Genomic DNA, 19,981 nt, shown 5'->3' with positions numbered 1-19,981 from the left:
CCAGGATACACGAACACCACCTATCCACAAAAAGACACGACCCTCTCTCCATCGTAGCCCTACACAGGGATGAAAATAAAATCATTTCGACTGGAACAACACATCTATCCTGGGACAGGCTAAGCAAAGATATGCCAGAGAATTCCTAGAGGCTTGGTACTCCAAACACAACGCCATAAACAAACACTTAGATCTAGATACCATCTATCAACCACTCGGAAAACGAACAGGAAATGGCATCACTACAAACCCCAGGAACCCCATCCAGGACAAACCTACAAATAGAAAGCAGGAGACAACAGCTTCGCTTCACTGCGAGGTCGCCACTGATGATGTTACCTAAATTAGTCTCGAGGAAAATGGAGTGAGAAGATAAACAAAGCGAGAGAGAGGAAAGCGAGAGGGAGAGAGAAAGAAAGGGGGGAGAAGAATGAGAAAAAGTTAGAGAAGAGAAGGAGAGAGAGACAGAGAAACAGAGAGAAGGGAAATAGGGAGGGAGGAAAAAGAGAGAGAAGTTCCTTGGATGAGCAAAGGGAGATAAGAAAGGAACAGAGAAGAGAGAGAAAATTTGAACTTGAGAAGTTGCGATTTTGTCAGAAAAGTGAAGTTAGCAGGATGGAAATTAAAAGAGAAATTAGTGATATATGTAAATGTGTCACAACTCCGCAACATTTTGATGAGGATGATGGTGAAGCCTTCTTCATTTCAATCAAAAACATGGCTAGGCAGATGGAATGGTCCGAGGATTGATGGGTAATGCGAGTTCAGACTAAACTCGAAGTCAGAGCGAGTAACGGATTTGGTATCATATTACGTGAGGTGTGAAAAGATTATGAATGAGTAAAACAGGCTCCTTTCAGTGCTTCTGAACCGGTACCAGATGTATATCGAGAGCGTTTCTGAAAAACAGGTCAGACTTATGTTGAGTTAAAAAGAAATAAACACAATACTTTGATGGATGGATTCTTATTTGGGTAATGAGAGGATATTTCAGGCTATTAGAGAGATAATTCTGCTGGAGGAGTTCAAAAACACACTTTTAGAGATTGCAAGAATTCACGTGGAGGAAAAAAGATTTCGGAAAGTCAGAAGGACAACAGAATTAGTAGATGAGTACATGCTGGTGCATAAGACAAGCTTTTGAACAGATATTCGTCCTGTGAAGGATCGAAATTGGCAGAAGGGGAGATTCTGCATTACGAAACCAAGAACCTTCCTGCACTTGGAAGATACTAGAGCAGGAAAAAAAGAAGTCCAAGAGAGTCGAAAGGAGGTGAAAGGACTCAGCTGTTTCCATTCTGGCAAAGTTGAAGACGGAAAGTATTTGAAAACGGACAGTACTTGTCAATAATTAAAGGTGTTGTGGAAAATAGAAGTGTTTAAAGAAGCCAAACTGGTGGCACGAGAGTGACACGATCTAACCAGTTGCTGGTAGTAAGGGATGGGCGAATATGTCCCCTTTCATATCTATTTCCCATGAGTGTTGTAATTTGTGGTATATATGAGCAGAATTTAGCGTTCCCTTATGTAAGATCACGTTGGAGCCCTAATTTAAGCCGGGGGAATTTACGCTGGGCGGGTTAGACAGAGTGTCAGTTCCACGAATTCAGCATGTGCTTGGAAATGATTTGGCAAGATCCAATTTGGAAGTGACTCCCCTTATTGTGGAGAAGCCCAAGGAAAACGAAGAAACTGAGGAGTTAAAACAGAAATATCTTTCTATTTTCCCAGACTGTGTGTTAAACAGATCCCGCTCTCAATAGGCACAGCACCAAGTGACAAGTAAAAAGAAAGATGAAGGAGTTGAGTTTAGGTCAGCTGATACACTACTTGATGTGATTCGTGCAGTGGGCCGAAGGACACAAGACTGTGTTGCAGCTACCACAGAGAGAGGAAGTGTTATGGGTAGCACATGAACTACCTATAGGGGGTCCCCGAGGGTTACAAAACACGCAAGCGAAATACTATACATTTCTTTGGCCTGGAATGCACACGGGATGTGGTTGCTTTTTCTGACAGTGTCATACATGTCAAATGGCAGGTAAGTCTCAGGCGGCAATAAAAACATGCCTTTGTTGCCAATTACCACAGTTGGAGAATCTTTCAGGTGGATTATAATTGATTGTGTGCATCCCCTTCCGAGAACTAAATGTCAGAACCAGTGCTTGTTGACTACAATGGGTGTGCTATCCATATTTCCAATGGCAATTCCTTCCCGGAGTATCAAGGCCACAATTCTGGTAGAGGAGTTAATAGTTTTCTTCACATGCTATGACCTAACTAGTCAGATTTAGTCGGACTAAGGGTCAAATTTTACTGCTCAACTGCTTAAGGAGGTTATTGATAGCTGAGATACAACACTTTAAATCTAGTGCATATCTTCCTGAACCGTTGGGAGCTTTAGAAAGATGGCTTAAGACCTTGAAGACCATGAAGAGAGCATACTGTCAAGATTACCCGAATGCTTGGGAAAAAGATATCCCATTCGTATTGTTTGTCATTAAAAATGTTCCAAACGAATCCACTCAGTCAATTCCTTTTAAGTTCATATTCGCACATGAAGTGATTGCCCTTTGGAATTAATTAAAGAAACAAATGACAGAGTCAAAGTCGAAGATCACACAATTAAATCACGTGTCGGAATTGAGGGAGAGACTAAATTTGGTCGGTGATTCAGCAAAACAGCACCCAAAGATGGCACAGCGTAGAATTACGCAGGTGGCAGATAAAAATCTGGGACTCAGAAGTTTTCCCACGGGGATAACTGTCAGTACTATTACCAATCATAGGTGATCCCTTTAAAGTTAGATTTAGTGGTCCCTGTGAAAAAGTTGAGTCATTTGAACTATTTAGCAAAGATGTCAGATAGAAAATAAAACTGTATTGTGTATGTCATGTGAACATGTTGAAAACGTATTACACAACAAAGGAAGAACTGGAGGAAGAGTTGTTCGTTACTGCCCAGCAGAGTGAGGAATCGAATTCAGTTGCTTTGAATTTTGCTGTACCTCAAAACAGATTCTAAAATGATGAAGTCCTTGAGGAGTGGGATGGATTAGAAAGCTGTCTGTCTCAGGAGCATAGCAAAGTGTTGAAAGATTTTTTTTGTTCCGACAGAGTCAGGGTACATGCAAGAATCACATAGAGAGGACGAAAGCAATTGAACACGAAGTAGATGGGGGGAATTCTGCTGCGATAAAGCAGTATCCCTCTCGACATAATCGTCTCAAAGGCTAACAGGACTAGATGCAGGTGAACACCATGCTCGACGAGAACATCAGTGAACCAAGCCTGAGCGCGTGGAGTTCGCTGATTGTCTTAGTTACCAAACCAGATGATTTGTGTTGAATTTCGTGTGGATTATGGAATGGCCAACGCCGTTACAAAATCGAACTCATATCCAATTTCTAGATTAGAGGACTGCATCCAGAAAGTCCGTCAAGCCAGTTACATCACCAAGTACGGCATAATGCGTGGCTACTGGAAGGTACCATTGTCAAAGTTGGTGAACAAATCTCTGCGCTTGTAACTCCATATAGGGTATATCAGTTTAAAGTGATGCACTTTTGAATGAAGAACAAGCCCGGCACACCCAAAGACACTTGTACAGAGTTGTGGCCGGGTTGACAAATTGTGTAATCTATCTGGACGATGTAGTGATCCTTAGCAATTCAAGGAATGATCACAAGGGTCAGTTGGCAGAGCTCTTTGAACGATGGCAAACATATAAAAAACAGAATTCACGGAAGCAGAGGTGATGTTCTTGGGATGTAACATCCGCCATGGCAGTTTGAGCACCCTCCAGAATGTGAGGACGAAGGCTTCTGAGGAATTCCCATGATCAACCTCGAAGAAAGAGTTTCTTTAATTCTTCAGACTCAGCGGACTCTATCAGAAGTCTGTTCCAAACTGTACTAGTGTAGTGGCAACGTTAACCGATTTGCTGAAGAAAAACACTACTTTTCGGTGCACAGCAACATACCACGTGGCAGTTGACCATTTGAAGTCGATATTAACCACCAAATCAGTATTACCTGCACCAAACATCTAAAAAACTTTTAAAGTAGCCATCGATGGCCGTTAGAGTTGGAGGTGTACTCCAACGGGAAAAATGAGCATGGGGAAGAACTGCCAGTTGATAACTTTTCATAGAAAATAAACATCTATCAGAAGAAATGCTGCACAATCGAAAAAAAAACTATTGAGTTTGGTACTGGCGTTACAAATTTAATGTATGTGCCACGAATAATGGATCGGAGAGGTTATGTACACAGATCACAATCCATAAAATGTTGTATATATGTAATAATATGAGAATATTTCGTTGGCTTCTTATGGAAGAGAAGTTCACTTTAAAAATCATGCATGTTGTGGGTCAGGAGAATGAAATCACATATACGTTATCGCAGATTCAACTGATGGTGTTCAGATGAGATTGCCTTTATTTTATGTTTTATATGTTTATATAGGAAAAACCTAAGTCGAAATTGTATGAAATTTATCGATATATTAGTGTAAAGTACTTAAAAATTAAAATGAAAACATATCTTCATTATGATGGTTCATTTTTTCCTGTAGAGGCGATGTGTTTTAAACATATTAGTTCACATTTAAGAGATTTAAAAGCAGCAGAACAACCAGACACAGAAACAAGTGTTCTCAATAAGACAACGACGTAATCCTGGGTCGAACAATTCAATTCGTTCATTGCCTGGAGACATAAATAGTTCGAGTTTGGCCACTCAGTTTAAATTTTAATCAGGAAAATATATAAATTTCAATTCAAATTTTAATTACGTCTCTTGAAAGTCTTTAAAAATAAACAGGGACCCAATCAGATGCTCTGGGGTATGAGATGGGGGACATTGAACAGTTGAGAGGAGGACTGCCATGACCTTGCATGTAACAATCTTCTTCAAAAAATATATATGTGGAAAATAACTTTTCGATCCGTGATCTATGACACAGAATCTCCCAACAGGGACAAAGAAGAGACAGGAAGATCCGAAGACAAGAAACTACAGCTGCCTGGTTTTGATAAAGAAATGCTGTATTGTAAACCTGAACTGGGAGTTTTATCTGAATAGCATTATCGAATGGAACATCAAAATGGGTAATAGAAATACATTGGTTTGTTAATTAATCTGTCTTTTACTTTAGAAATGAAGTGCTGAATTTTTACTTCGTGTAGTTCTTGGCCAATCGAATTGTTGCAGATTCCTGTACAGCATAAATCGTTTCTGTGTTACTGGTTTTATCGTAAGCTGGAGGGTTTATGCTGTGTCATAACGAGTCTAAACAAATTTGGCAAAACAAGTGTGCATCTGTGCAGTTCATTGAGTGAACTGTAGATTTGCACAATTCATGACCTGGATGAAGTGATTCTCCTCGCCGTGATCTGAATCTCCAAAAGGGAAAGACGACCCAAATTCCCCGTAGTTGACAGGACTCGAATCTGCGTGGGAATGCCCCAATGGATTTCAAGTCCATCGCCTTAACCACTCGGCCACAACTACAAATGGATGCACAAGCTTCTCATTTCCAGGTCTCTGTCCCTGGGGAGATTAGCAGTAGTGAATCATTGTTTGCTTTATTTGAATTCAAAACCCACAGCTTTCAAATCGATGAAATATCGGGACAAAGTGGGTCTGGGTGATTCACCCCGGTAGGTGGGATCTATATTCAGATTAAACGACGGTGGAAAATACAGAAAATTACTCAGCGGGTCGAACAGGATCTGGGCTGGGAAAAGGCGATTCAACGTTTCAAAACTTCTTCAGAACGTTATCAGAACTCCGTTTTCTCCCAGTAGTACTGACAAACCTGTTGACATTCCCCAGAATGTTCTATTTTTTTTCAGATTCCCAACATCCACAGTCCTTTGCATTAGCCATTGAAACGATACAGAAATTCCTTTGGATAAGATTCCTGTTTGGGGCACATTTTCGTGACCACATTAAAAACCCGGAGCTGTGCAGGAAAGAAAGCCAATGAAGTATGACCAGTGAGAGATCCGACTCTGGAACGTCCCAAACCACCAACCGTTCGGTTAATGGATGAACGTGTTGACCAATTACGCAACAGAGACGGGGTGAACTGACTCATTGTCCGATCCAAAAACAGGCTTTTCACGAATTCAAACTTCAGCCTGCCCTTTCACGAAGTGATTGATGTCCTGTATCCGTTTTTCTTTTTGCAAAATAAATCCTGGGACATTCACTGCAGTGAAATGGCGACAATCCTGCGCCCGCTGGAAACACATCCACGTCACAGCAACCAACTTTTCTACAACAGGATTCCTGCTCTCTTCGAGGCTTTTCCGTAACTTGTTTGTACCCGAGTCTTCACGTGGTCTTGTAGCTGTGGCGAGGTTTGAATTCCTGACGCGCAGGAATGAAAATCCTTTCAATGTCTCAGATTGGTTCATGTCTAGAGAACAACAGAATCAACAGTCGTGGCCTCTGAAAGACTGGCTGCGTTAAGTGGGACAATCCACCCTTCATTCACCTGTGGTTTCGCTTCCCAAAGAGATTCTAAAGTTTTCCAAAGTTGGAGACATGCGTTCACTGTTATTTTCCCTTGTTTTGTTTTAACCTTCCCAGTGGCGATATTTTCCCCAAACAGCTTCGCAATTCTCCACCTTGCAAGATGTCCAGCGATGAGCAAAGCCCTTTTGTCGAGAAATTACTGAGGTTGGGATTCTTCTCTTTGGAACAAAGAAGGTTAACTGGAGATTTTATGGTCTGTTTATAATGATAGGGGAGGGCGCAGTGCGGATGGGTGGGTTGATGTTGTGGAGGAAATGTTGCCAACGATCAGTGACAGTTTCCAGAAGACTGGGACTAAAGACATTTAATGAAAAACGAAATTTGCGAAGAATATATAGAGCCTAATCTCAGGGGAACCCTTAATTATTTAAGACACGGATGAGGAGGACATTCTGTCTTTGAGAGAGTAGCAAATCTGCAGAATTCTTTACACTGTAGGGCTGTCAAGGCTGAGTATAATCAAGGTTGAGACGGCCGCACAATTAGTCACTTTGGGAATCAAGAAGAATGGGGATAAGGCGGAAAATTGCCATTAGGAATTAACCAAATCAGACGTGACCTCATTAAAACTTGGAGCTGACCTAATGGGACGAATGGCTTCCATCTGTTCCAATATCTTATCGGTCATTTGGAAACTGCGAGAGACAATCGTGAAGAAAGAAATTGCACGACGTTGAGAAAAGATAATTAGAATCAAACTGAGTCAACATCATTTGTTGAATGGAAAAACACACTTGACAACTTTGTCAGAGTCCTTTGATCATATTCCAAGCAGAGTTGATCAAATGTTTGTAGGCATTCCATAAGAGACCGTAGGAAAAGCCATTGAACAAGGTTGGAGTTCACGATGAAAAGTTAAAAAAAAGTCCAGGATTGTCCGTTGTTTAATTGAAGAAACGGAATCTGGATTATTGCGTATTTTTTAAGTTGTAAAAAGGTAATTAGTACAGTGCTGGAATGGTGAGTCATAGACTTCCATGATTTATATCTGCCTTAATTACTTGATGGAATTGGCAGAGTGAAATGTCCTCAGTTTTACTGATGATACGCAACAGATGGGAGGACATTTTGCGATGAGGACAGTGGAATCTGGAAATGGTTGGTGACAAGTTGAGTGTGTGGGAATGCAACAGGTGCACGGAGGAGGTTGCAGAGTTGATAGTTTGGAGGGGAGGGTGATGCACATGGGTGGGAAGGAAATGGGACAGATGGGACAGGTCATAAGGATGGTGCTGAGCTGGAAGTTTTGAAGTGAGGTCAGGTGGAGGGAAGGGAAATGTGGAAACTGATGAAATCTTAATTGATGCCATGGGGTTGGAGGTCTCCGATGTGGAGATTTAGCTTTAGAACGTAGAACAATGAAACAATACGGCGCAGCACAAGCCCTTTGGCTTTTGATGTTGCGCCGACCAGTGAATTAATCTAAACTCATCCCCCTTTATTATCCCATCATCATCCATGTGTTTATCCAAGGATTGTTTACATCTCCATAATTTAGCTGAGTTAACGACATTGACAGGCAGGGCATTCCACACTTTTACTTCTCTCTGAGCAAAGAACCTGGCTCTGACATCTGGCTTAAACCTATAAACCCTCAATTTGTAGTTTTGACCACTCGTACAAGCTGACATCATCTTCCTAAGAAAAATAGTTCCACCGTCTACCTTATCTAATCCTCTTATCATCTTGTAACTCCCGGGAGTAGTTTAGATTGCAGAGCTGTAGATTTGATTCAAACAAACAGCTCAGCGAGCAGACCTGCACCCTCAATCTTAACCTGAGCTGCACATCTTCACAAACCTTGCAGAAATCTTGTAACTCTGTATCATATCTGCTCTCAGACTTCTTTCCGATGAGAACAGACACAAGTCTCTCAGATTTTCCTGATAAGACTATTCCTTCAGGACAGGCAATATCTTGTTCTATTTCGTCTCCAACTTTTCCAATGTTTCCACATTCTTCCAGGAATAGGCGACCAGGCAGTTCAAAATATTCCAAGTGGAGCCACACAAGTGTTTTGTTTCTTTGCAGAATGACATTATGCTCAGGAACTCAATCCTCCACCAATAAAACCGACGACGTCGTACTCTTTCGCAGGAACACACTGGTTAGTACTGCTGCATCGCAACACCAGTGACGCGAATTCAGTTCCTCCGTCAAGCGGCTATCTGTGTGGGTTTTCCCCCAGTACTCTGTTTTCCCCTCACAATCCAAAAAATGTGCAGGTTCGGTAAAGGGGTAAGTGAAGGAAAATGGGTCTGTCTGAGTCGCGCCTCGGAGGGTCGGTTTATACTTGTTGGGCCGCAAGGTCTGTTTGCAAACGGTAAGTAATCCAAAAAAATAATCAAACTGGCTTGAAACTATGTACATGGACTCCAAGGTCACTCTTCCCATCCACATTACCAAGAATCTTTCCATTAACTCAGTATTCTGCCTTCCTGTTATTGTTCCCAAAGTGAATTACTTCACATTTCGCTGCATTGAACTTTATTTGCCACCTCTAAGACCAATTTTGCAAATTATTCCAGCTCCCCTGCAACCTGCAACAGTATTCCACGCTGCCCACTACTCCAGCACCTTTAGTGTTATCTGCAAGCTTACTAACTCATTCACCCTATGCCTGCGTCTTAGTCATTTACGAAAATGACAAACAACAGTGATCCCAAAGCAGATCGTTGTGCCACACCACTCCTTACCGGATTCTAGGGTGAATATTTTCATTAGCCACCACTTGCTGCCTTCTCACAGAAAGCCAGTTTCTAATCTAAACAGCGAAATCATCGTCAATACCATGCCTCTGCATTTTCTCCAACAGGCTAACATGTGGCTTCTTATCAAAGGTTTTACAGACGTCACGTACACCACGTCAAGTGCCCTACCCTCATCCAGATGCTTGGTCACCTTCTCGAAAAACTCACGAAACCATGTGGACCCTCTGAAATCAAGTTGTTGCTGGCTGAATGATTATACATCCTGTCTCTTATACTCAGTTCCATATTCTTTCCTACAAGAAAGGTAAGGCTCACTGGTTCAAGATTACTTTGGTCATCTGTATTACCCTTCTTCAACAAGGCAACTACTTTTGCTATCCTCCAATCTTCGAGTGCTGTAGACAATATCGAAAATAAAGATCAAAGGCAAAGGCTCTGCAATCTCCCCCCGGCTTCCCAGGAAATCCTTGGATAGATCCCAGTTGACCCAGGGGACTTACTTATTTTCGCCCCTTCCAGAATTGTTAACAAGTCCTCCTTGTAAACCGCATTGTAAACCATCAAGTCTAGTAGCCTGTATCTCAGATTCTCCTCGACACCGTTGTCTTAAACCAATATGAACACTAACGATAAATATTTGTTAGCGCCTTCCTACCTCCTCTGACTCCACATACAATTCATCACTCCTATTTTTGACTAGTCCTCATCTTCCTCTCGTCGTTCTTTGGTTCCTGATATACACATAGAATTCCGTAGGGTTTTCTAAGATTCTATCCGCAAGCGACTTCTCATGTCCTCTCCTGTCTCTTCTGGATTCTCTGTACAGGTTGTTCCTAACTAACTTGTAACTCTCAATCGCCCTCACTGAGCCTTCAAGTCAAATCCTAACATAAGCCTCCTACTTTCTCTTGACATGAGCTTTAAGTTCTTTAGAAAACCACGGCTGCTTCGCTCGACAACTTCCTTCATAACTGACAGTTACATACTCATCAAGTACATGCGATATCTGTTCCTTTAACAAGCTCCACATTTCAATTGTGCTCATACCAACCGTTTCCTTTCACATCTAGTGCAAACTAAATCTTGACAAATGTCATCCTAATTGCCTTTCCCTCGGATATAACTCTTTCCCTGCAGTACATAACTATACCTTTCTATTGTTTAAGTTAACATACCGAACTGTGTTCATGATGACTCAATTGCTCACCTACCTTCACATCTAACACCAGGCCAATTACACAGTAACAAATCCAATGTGGCCAGGCAAAATAGTGAGAGAGCGTTCAGCCTGTAAACGTTTGCACCTTTTCCATTTTCAAATGTAGGATGTAGCATGCTTTCTGAAGCAGTCATCTTAGCAGCTGATCTGTCGCTGACAAACACTGCAGGAAGGCGTGATAACTTGCTACATATGCTGTCAAACGAGGATTGCATAAGCAACATGAGTCATTGAGGAAAACGTGCAGTTGTGTTCTGTGCTGTTGCTGACTCTAAAGCAAGTGCGTCCTTCGGGAGCAGAAAGAATCCCACTGCTAGATTACAATTCAAATGCATTTGGTGTAAGGTTCTCAGCAGTTTATCAGCAGCACATAACCCTGACTCCAAAGGTCTGTGAGTTTACAGAAGCACAGTGAGCGATCGTTGAAGGTACGTTTCTCCAGACGATATTTGGCAACATGACAAAGTGCAGCTGAGCTGGTGGCATTGCGATTGAACTTGCATGCGTCCGGACATTGCACTTGATTTTGGATATCAGAGCAAATGGTTAGCTCGAGTGTGCGCGTTCGGAAAAGTCAATGTTTTTTTTTGTTGAAAAGTTTTGCAACGAAAGGAAATACCTCAGACGAGCGTGCGATCGATATCAAATCAGAAAATGAATAGCCACCATGATTGTGAGAAAGGGCAATGTAGGAATTTGCCTTCAATTGGCAGCTCTGTTGGTCAGTTAGCTCAGCCGGTTAGAGCATGACTTTGATAATGCCGAGGTTGTGCGTTCAATTCCCCACTGGCCATGGGAAGCGCTCGTGTCATTATCTCCCCTGTGCCCAGGTTCGCCCCGGTTTTTGATTTCAAACCTGTCACATGATCGATTCAGATGTGTATTCGTTCGAAAGCCGATCATCGCTGTCTTGGAAGGGCAACTCGTTGGTCCCATGCCGGATCTCAGCTGCGTTGCTGTATTTCTAAACAAAGTGAACCACGAAATCACCAAGCCGAAAGCCTCGCCAGCGCAATAAAACATTTGACAGGGATAGACGCACAACTCGATCGCCTTACCCTTGATGACTCTTGGATGATGTTTGCAGCAAATCAATCAATCTCAATTGATTTCACAACGAAATGCAAAACAGGAAATATATGCAGTATTCAGTCGACCTGGCACAATCTCGGAGGAGAACCAGAGTTCAGGCTTCAATTCAAATCAAAGATTCGTTCATCTTATTTTCCTGGATCTCTGTTAGTACTTTTTACACGACTTCCAGAGGGAATACATTCGCTTGTTCACCTCTTATGCATCTACACTGGAGTTATCATGTGCCCAGCAATATCATAGAGCCATTAATAGAAGCAAATTACTGCAGATGCTGGAATCTGAAACCAAAACAGAAAATGCTGGAAAATCTAAGCAGATCTGGCACCATGGGCAAGTAGAGAAAAGAGCTGACGTTTCCAGTACAACTGACCCTTTGTTAAAGATTTTTTTTTAAAAAATGGGGAGGATTAGGGAGCTATTTACACCATGCTGAGAGAAGGTGAGTCAGGTCTCCAGATGCAAAGGTGATAATGGCAGAGCACGGAGAGATTTAAGGGAGATTAGGAGCTGCGAATGACCAAGGCTGAAGCCAGTGCTATGTGACAAAATATGTGGGGGATGTGTGAAGCAGACTAAATGGAAAATAGGGGAGAAGCATAGCAAAGCGGGAAGAGGAGAGGGAAAACGTATTGAAAGAGTGGGAAGCGACAGAAAGAGAGACAATCAAGAAAGAAGAGGTACAGAACAGTGAAAAAACACAAACGAAAAAGGTAATTTTGCAAAGGTAATTCATGTCCCTCATGATTGAAAAACCTCCATAAGATCAGCTCCCAGCCTTTGACGCGCCAGGCAAAATAGTGAGACAGTGTTCAGCCTGTAAACGTTTGCACCTTTTCCATTTTCAAATGTAGGATGTAGCATGCTGTCTGAAGCAGTCATCTTAGCAGCTGATCTGTCGCTGACAAACACTGCAGGAAGGCGTGATAATTTGCTAAATATGCTGTCAAACGAAGGTTGCATAAGCAACATGACTCATTGAGGAAAACGTCCAATTGAGTTCTACGCTGTTGCTGACTCTAAAGCAACTGCGTCCTTCGGGAGCAGAAAGACTCCCACTGCTAGATTACAATTCAAATGCACTTGGCATAAGGTTCTCAGCAGGTTATCAGCAGCATATAACCCTAACTCCAAAGGTCTGTGAGTTTACAGAAGCACAGTGAGCGATCGTTGAAGGTACGTTTCTCCAGACGATGTTTGGCAACATGATAAAGTGCAGCTGAGCTGGTGGCATTGCGATTGAAATTGCATGCGTCCGGACATTGCGCTTAATTTTGGATATCAGAGCAAGTGGATAGCTCGACTGTGCGCGTTCGGAAAAGTCAATGCATTTTTTTGTGGAAAAGTTTTGCAACGAAAAGAAATACCTCGGACGAGCGTGCGATCGATATCAAATCAGAAAATGAATAGCCGCCGTGATTGTGAGCACGGGCAATGTAGGCATTTGCTTTCACCGTCCCGCTGGGTTGGTCGGTTAGCTCAGCCGGTTAGAGCGTGGTGCTAATCACGCCAAAGTTGTGGGTTCATTGGCCACGTGAAGCACTCGCGTCGTTAGCTACGGGGGCGCCAAGGTCAGTCGCGGCTTTTAATTTCACCGCCTGCAAGAACTTGTCACATGATCGATTCCGATGTGTGTTCATTCGAAAGCCGACTGCCGCTGTCTTGGCAACTCGTTGGTCCCATGCCGGATCTCAGCTGCGTTGCTGTATTTACAAACGAAGTGAACCACGAAATCACCAAGCAGAAAGCCTCGCCAGTGCAATTAAACATTTGACAGGGATAGACGCACAAGTCGATCGCCGTACCCTTGATGTCTCTTGGATGTTGTCTGCAGCCAATCAATCATTCTCAATTGTTTTCACAAAGCAATGCAAAACATGAAATATATGCAATATTAAGTCGACCTGTCACGATCTCGGTGGAGAACCAGAGTTCAGGCTTCAATTCAAATCAAAGATTCGTTCTTCTTATTTTCCTGGATCTCTGTTACTACTTTTCACGCGACTTCCAGATGGAATCCATTCACTTGTTCACCACTTATGCATCGACATTGGAGTTATCATGTCCCCAGCAATATCATAGAACCATTAATAGAAGCAAATTACTGCAGATGCTGGAATCTGAAACCAAAACAGAAAATGCTGGAAAATCTTAGCAGATCTGGCACCATCTGCAAGGAGAGAAAAGAGCTAACGTTTTGAGTATAACTGACCCTTTGTTAAAGATAAATAAAAAACGAATGGGGAGAAATAGGGAGCTATTTACACCACGCTGAGAGAAGGTGAGTCAGGTCTCCAGATGCAAAGGTGATAATGACAGAGCACGGAGAGATTAAACGGAGAATAGGAGCTGCGAATGACCAAGGCTGAAGCCAGTGTTATGTGACAAAATATGTGGGGGATATGTGAAGCAGACTAAATGGAAAACAGGGGGGATGCGTAGCAAAGCGGGAAGAGGAGAGGAGAAACGTATTGAAAGAGTGGGAAGCGACAGAAAGAGAGACAGCCAAAAAATAAGAGGTACAGAACAGTGAACAAACACAAATAATAAAGGCAATTAAAATAATTGAATACAAAATTTTCTGAAGTTGTTGGAATTTAACAACTCCGACAATTTTACTTCATTATATTATTCATCTTTTTTATCATTGTACCTGAAGTATCATAGAGCCAACAGATATGGCTGCAATTGAAGAACAAAGCAGTTTCTGTCCAGTTTCGAACAGGGGATCTTTCGCGAGTAAGGCGAATGTGATGACCACTACACTACAGAAATCAGCCTCAGCCAGCCGCGCTGCGGCTCTGTGGCACCCAGCACTGAAAGGTGAAGACATTCTCCGTTTCACCTTTCATTTTCCAACAGCTCGTTGTTATCCAGGGTAATTGACATCTTGAAAACACTGCAGAAACGCACGACTTCCTTACTTTTGCTCCGACTGACCATACGTCGTGAAATTTTCCCAGATCCTCAGTTGAGGATCCTCCATGGTCCCACTCCGACTCGCACAGCTGCTGGGATGTGCACGGTTGCAATGTCAATTTCGCAGCAGGTAATGAAAGCCAATCCATCAGGACAAAAATCAATAGTGAGCTGAGTCTATCTTCTCAGACTCTTTTCACCCACAAATGTATCTGTGACTGCGTGAGAATATATGTTCGGTTATGATTTGGTCAAATCACCATGAGCTGCTTGACATTACTTCAATTTCGATTCTTGCTTTGCTAAATGATTTCACCCATTGCTCGAAACAGGACAACTTTCACGTTTACACGGAACACGAAACACACCGGACTACAGGGAAAATGCACAAAGCTGAGCAGGCCGTGTTCCACATCATACCGTGCAGCATCGTTTCAGTCACTGTGTCTGTTCGAGATGCCACTTTCCTTGCCTTTTACCTTAACCGTGCAATTTGCTGCAGAGATGTTCACACCTGGACATGTGCCACATGGATATCAACTGAGTTGGAAACCTGTGTTGGGAATCGACAAGGAGCGACTCAATAAATTTTGCTAAACTCCATGGTGCTTATTAGAAATGCAGTTTCTGTCCAAGTCACTCGAAAAGGCAGTTTCTGAAGATAGTAACAGAAGTTACTGCTCACCCCACCCCCACTCCGGAAGAGGTGCTAACTGCCCTTGAGTGCTTTTTGTTCTCGATGTGAAGAGCTCTCACGCCTGAGTCACCTTCACGTCTCTTGTCGCTGAGTGACTCACAAAGAAGGAGTTTCACCAGAGCTGCAACTGCCTCACTTTCCCACTCGCTCTCCCCGTTTACATTTTCCTGCTCGTCAGTGATTTAATGAAAACCAAAAGGATGGGATGTCATTCTGTAGCCTCTCTGCCGATTCCTCCGTTTCAGTACCAACACGGCTTACATCTCGGGGCTCACCTTAATACTAGCGACGTTATGAAAGCACAAGTCCAAATGTTCCTCTGAGAGTGTAATTTCTTTCATTGTTGTTCCTGACTGAATGAGTCACTAACGAGCGAACTGATCTTAACCATGATTCAGCACCTCTGCTGCCAATTCTCGCACGTTCAATAACGACAGACAGCTTCCAAATGAGGTCTTTCAGATACGACTTTGGGCTACATTTGATAGACAGACTAGTTCGGGAATCCGTGGTGTACTGTGACACCAGCGCGTCAGCTTCTTCCTTGTCTTTGAACCGGCCCGCCTGCACAAGGAATGCAAACGCGGTACTGCTTTTGGTGAAAGATTCAGAACACGGTAACTACACTCTGAAGCAGAATGTCATATGATCAGACCCGGGCTGGAGAAAAACTTTACAATGCTTTGCAAACTAATTTAATGGAATTGCATCACATTTCACAAAGAGAGCAGATTTGTTCGAGCATTTTCGAAGGCAGGTTTGCAGATGGGAGAGTGAGCAAGAAAGCTCCGTTCTTGTTCGTGTAAAAGGCTACAAATGAAGAGTAAAGCAGTTTTTGCCCAGTTTCGAACTGGGGACCTTTCGCGTGTGAGGCGAACGTGATGACCACTACACTAAAGAGACTGGCCCCAGCCGGGCCCTTTGCGGCTCTGTAGCATCCAGCACTGAAAGTTGAAGCCATTCTACGTTTCACCTTTCTTTTTCCAATAGCTCGTTGTTATCCAGGGTAATTGACATCTTGAGTAAGTAAAAAAAAATAGAAGTGAAATCAGTGACAAAATATAGACAACTACACCACGGAAACAAGCCGCGGCCGCACGTCCAGCAGCTCAGTGGTGTCCAGCACTGAAAGTTGAAGCCATTCTTCGTTTTATCGTTCAGTTTCCAACAGCTCGTTGTTGTCCAGCGTAATTGACATTTTGAAAACTTTAAAAAAAGACACGAGAAATTGATGACAAAATAACGACAAGGATGTCGTTAATGCTTGGACCGTTGGGCGAGGTGGAATAGGCTGGGACAATGAACAAAAATCTTCAAGAGCTCGATAGGACAGATCCAGTAAGGATGGATGTGCTCCTAGGCTGGTGTGCCTGGAATAAAATAAACAGTAACTATGGTATCTTTACCCAACATCCCCTTTAGCTGCATCAATGTTGAAGATTTATTTGCTGCTCTAATTCCACTCTCTCGATCACTCCCTTTTTTCACTGCTGTAATGTTTATGACTACAAATGTATAAGATTTAATTTAATTCATCCCAAAACCTCTCTGTGCCTGTGTCTCACTTGTGTTCACCGAGATGTTCATTCAATCTGACCTCTTTGCAAACCCTGCTCTGATATTTCCTTAGTGGGCTCAGAATTAATTATTCACAGAATTGTTACTGCACAAAAGGAGGCTGATTGGCTGATCGGCTCTCCAAAGGATCACCTCACTGAATGCCATTCTTCTCCCTTTACCCCATAAACCTTCCCATTCGTCCTCTTCCCATAACACCAGCGAGTTCACAACTAACCACAGCGATCGGATTTATTTTGTTTGTTCGTGGGATCACGGCATCACTTGCTAGGGCAGCAGTTGTCATCCATTCTAACTGCCCAGGAGATGGTTCAGAGTCAACCCCATTATTCAGGGTCTGGATTCACATGTCGGCTGGATCAGGTCAGAATTAACACAGTTCCCCAGTCCCAATGACATGAAGAGTTGATTTCTGGCCTACTAACTTATTTCTGAAATGATAATGAATAATGTTTGCCTTTGATTAAACGTGCAAGACCAAAATGGGTTTTATTCTGATTCAGCACGTCCTCCTGTTTTCTCAGTTATTATTGACAGTCTCAATCCCCTCGCACCAGAACCTGTTCCAGAGAGTGTTACAGAAACAGCAGAATGGTCAGCTGCAGCTGGTCACCTGACCGGTCACTGGAGCCAACGGTTCACTCTCCACAGATGCTACCAGATCTGTGACTTTTTCCAGCAATTTCTGTTTTTGATCCTGATTTCCCAGCATTTGCAGATGTTTTGTTTTTGAATATTGATCTTGTCTGTTGCAGAGGAGTTTACTGATGAGTTTTGAGAGTTTTGAACATTGCAACTCAGGCCACAAATCAGCCATGATCTATTGAATGGCAGAGTAGGATTGAAGGGCTGAATGGTCTCCTCTTGTTCCAATGGAAGTTATTCATCTGCAGCTTGTGGTAACATTTCCCCTCACTGCTCACTTCACATCCATGTCTAACACACTGTTTCTGACTGAACAAACCTCCCGGGTTTGAAGTAAACCTGCTAATGTTCAGTGGCTCTCTCTTCTGCCATCTGGGTTTAACTCTCATCATGTAATGCTGTCACGTTTAACTGCGGGAAAGACCACAAAGGATTCAGCCTGGAGTCTGCATCCCCTGGGATAGAAAAATCGTGTTTATTTCCTTCTACCTATTTCATTTTGGCTATTGAACTCTCGGTTTCAATCCATTCCCCTGTCATGCTCTTCAACATGCCCATGTGGGTGGACTCGAGGCAGCTGGCACCTGAGATTGTCGGGGGGGTGCAGATTCAATCAGGAATTCGGGAAAACACTCAGACAATGACATATCCATCTGATTTTCGACTCAGAGAGATAGAAAGAAAGATGGACATTTAGATAGCACCTTTGTTGATCTGGGGCAATGAAGCATGCTTCCAACCCAAATATTTCAAACTCAAATCTCTGAAAATATAGGCACAACACTTCCTACTTGTACCAGGTTGTCTCTGAGCCTCCTCTTTTCTTAAGAAAAGAGTTTTAAGCTGTTAAGTCTTTCCTGGTGATTATAACCTCCGTTTCTGTCAGATTTGTGACTGAACCTTTATTTTTCTGTTCCTTGTAAGTGATGCTAGTACCAGAAACAGTTCCTAACTTGTGAGGGGTTTCGGTTGGAGTATTTATATTTACACGTTCATTCCCACCCTCACAGACAGTGTGAAATTGATGTAAAACAGAAGTAAAGGATTGAGTGAGCACCCACAGAAACACAGAAGGCAGCATGTGTACTTGAGCTGAATGAACCTGGCCTTAGGAAAATGTGACAACAATCACAACTAGTTAGAATCACAGAATCCCTGAGCAGCACAAAGAGACTATTCGCTCCATCGAGTCTGCAATGACCTGCTGTCCCACCCTACCTCCATAGCCCAACATGTGCCATGGCTAACCCAACCCACCTAACCTTTACACTACAGGCCATGTTAGCACGGCCAATCCAGCAAACCTGCACATCTGTGGGAGGGTGACAGATGATGTCTAAGTGCTCAGGATTGTGAATGAAGGCTCACAAATACTTAACTCTGACACAAATCCTCTTTGTTTTCAAAATAAAATCTGGGGGAAACTGCAACCGGAAAGATTTCCGATTATCTCATGAGGAAGAGAATTCAAAACTCGTGCCATTGACCCAGGGGCACAGTGAAGTTACGGAGGTCAGGGAACCATCAGAAATTTAACAAGTTGTGAGCAAGGTGGGAGTGAGACAAGGACAAAAAGAGAGTCTGTCACACGGGGGCAGGCAGGAGAGATTAAACAGCAGAAATGGTCGTCCCTCAAAGTCATGAGGAATGGAGTTAGGGCGGGGAAAGAAAGGAAATAAAGTGAGCAGCTGTCAAGGAAATACATTGAAAAAACAGATTATAACAACATAGAGGGCAGAGTCCGCAGTCTGAAATTGTTGCTCTCATTGGTGAGTACAGAACGCTGTAAAGCCTGGGTCATTCTATTACAGCCATGACATGCAGGACAGGCCAAGTGGCCTCGATCTGTGCTGTAACTTTCTGATAAATTTATTCTGACATTTGGAATTCAGGTCGGATGATGTTCATAATTTCTCAAATTGGACTTGAGTTTAATATTCTGGAGAAATGTTAAATAAATCACAATGATCCCATTCTGCAAACTTTAGTCCACAGCCCTGTGTGCTCCAGCATCTCAGTTACATCCATGTCCTTTTATCCTAATGTGATGCTGGTTACTGCCTCTGCCACCCCATCAGTGAGTTCCTGTTCCCCACCATCTCCGAGTGAAATGAATTCTCCCCTCCCCTTCTTTCTCAGAATTAGTTTCCATCTAAATCCTCCAGTTTCTGACCTCTCTGTTAATGAATAGCTCCTTCCTATCCACTCGATCTGGATTCCTCAGCATTTTATCACTTCAATTAAATCACAGCTCATCCTCCTCGGAAATCATCCCCAGCCTATCCAACTTTTCCTCATAGCACAAATTTTACAATTGTAGAAACATTCTGATCAATCTCCTCTGTACCCTGTCTGGCGTGATCACATCAACCCTGGAATTTGGGGATCAGAATTGTGTTCAGTACTTTAACGAGTGTTCCTGACATTTCCAGTGTCACCTCTGTGTTCTTGTGGTTGTCGCTCAGACAAGACGTGTCCTGGTTTTCCCACATGTAACTGGATGTGCACTCCATGGGGCTGGGATTCCCACAAAGTGTTTATTTGTTGAATAATCCTAAATTAATTTCAGATT

The 19,981-nt window shown here is 42.8% G+C and overlaps 1 non-coding gene across 1 annotated transcript; it reads right to left on the bottom strand.

Annotated features, from left to right (window-relative positions):
- Positions 1-5,434: 5,434 nt before the first annotated feature.
- On the bottom strand, positions 5,435-5,516 carry trnas-uga (transfer RNA serine (anticodon UGA)). The gene has a single exon. It is a non-coding gene; the product is annotated as a tRNA-Ser (tRNA).
- Positions 5,517-19,981: the final 14,465 nt, after the last annotated feature.

The sequence above is a fragment of the Hemiscyllium ocellatum genome, unplaced genomic scaffold (assembly GCF_020745735.1).
Source record: "Hemiscyllium ocellatum isolate sHemOce1 unplaced genomic scaffold, sHemOce1.pat.X.cur. scaffold_313_pat_ctg1, whole genome shotgun sequence".
NCBI classification, from domain to species: domain Eukaryota; kingdom Metazoa; phylum Chordata; class Chondrichthyes; order Orectolobiformes; family Hemiscylliidae; genus Hemiscyllium; species Hemiscyllium ocellatum.
Note: the sequence above shows the minus strand (reverse complement) of the source record. Positions and strands in the feature narration are given on the sequence as shown.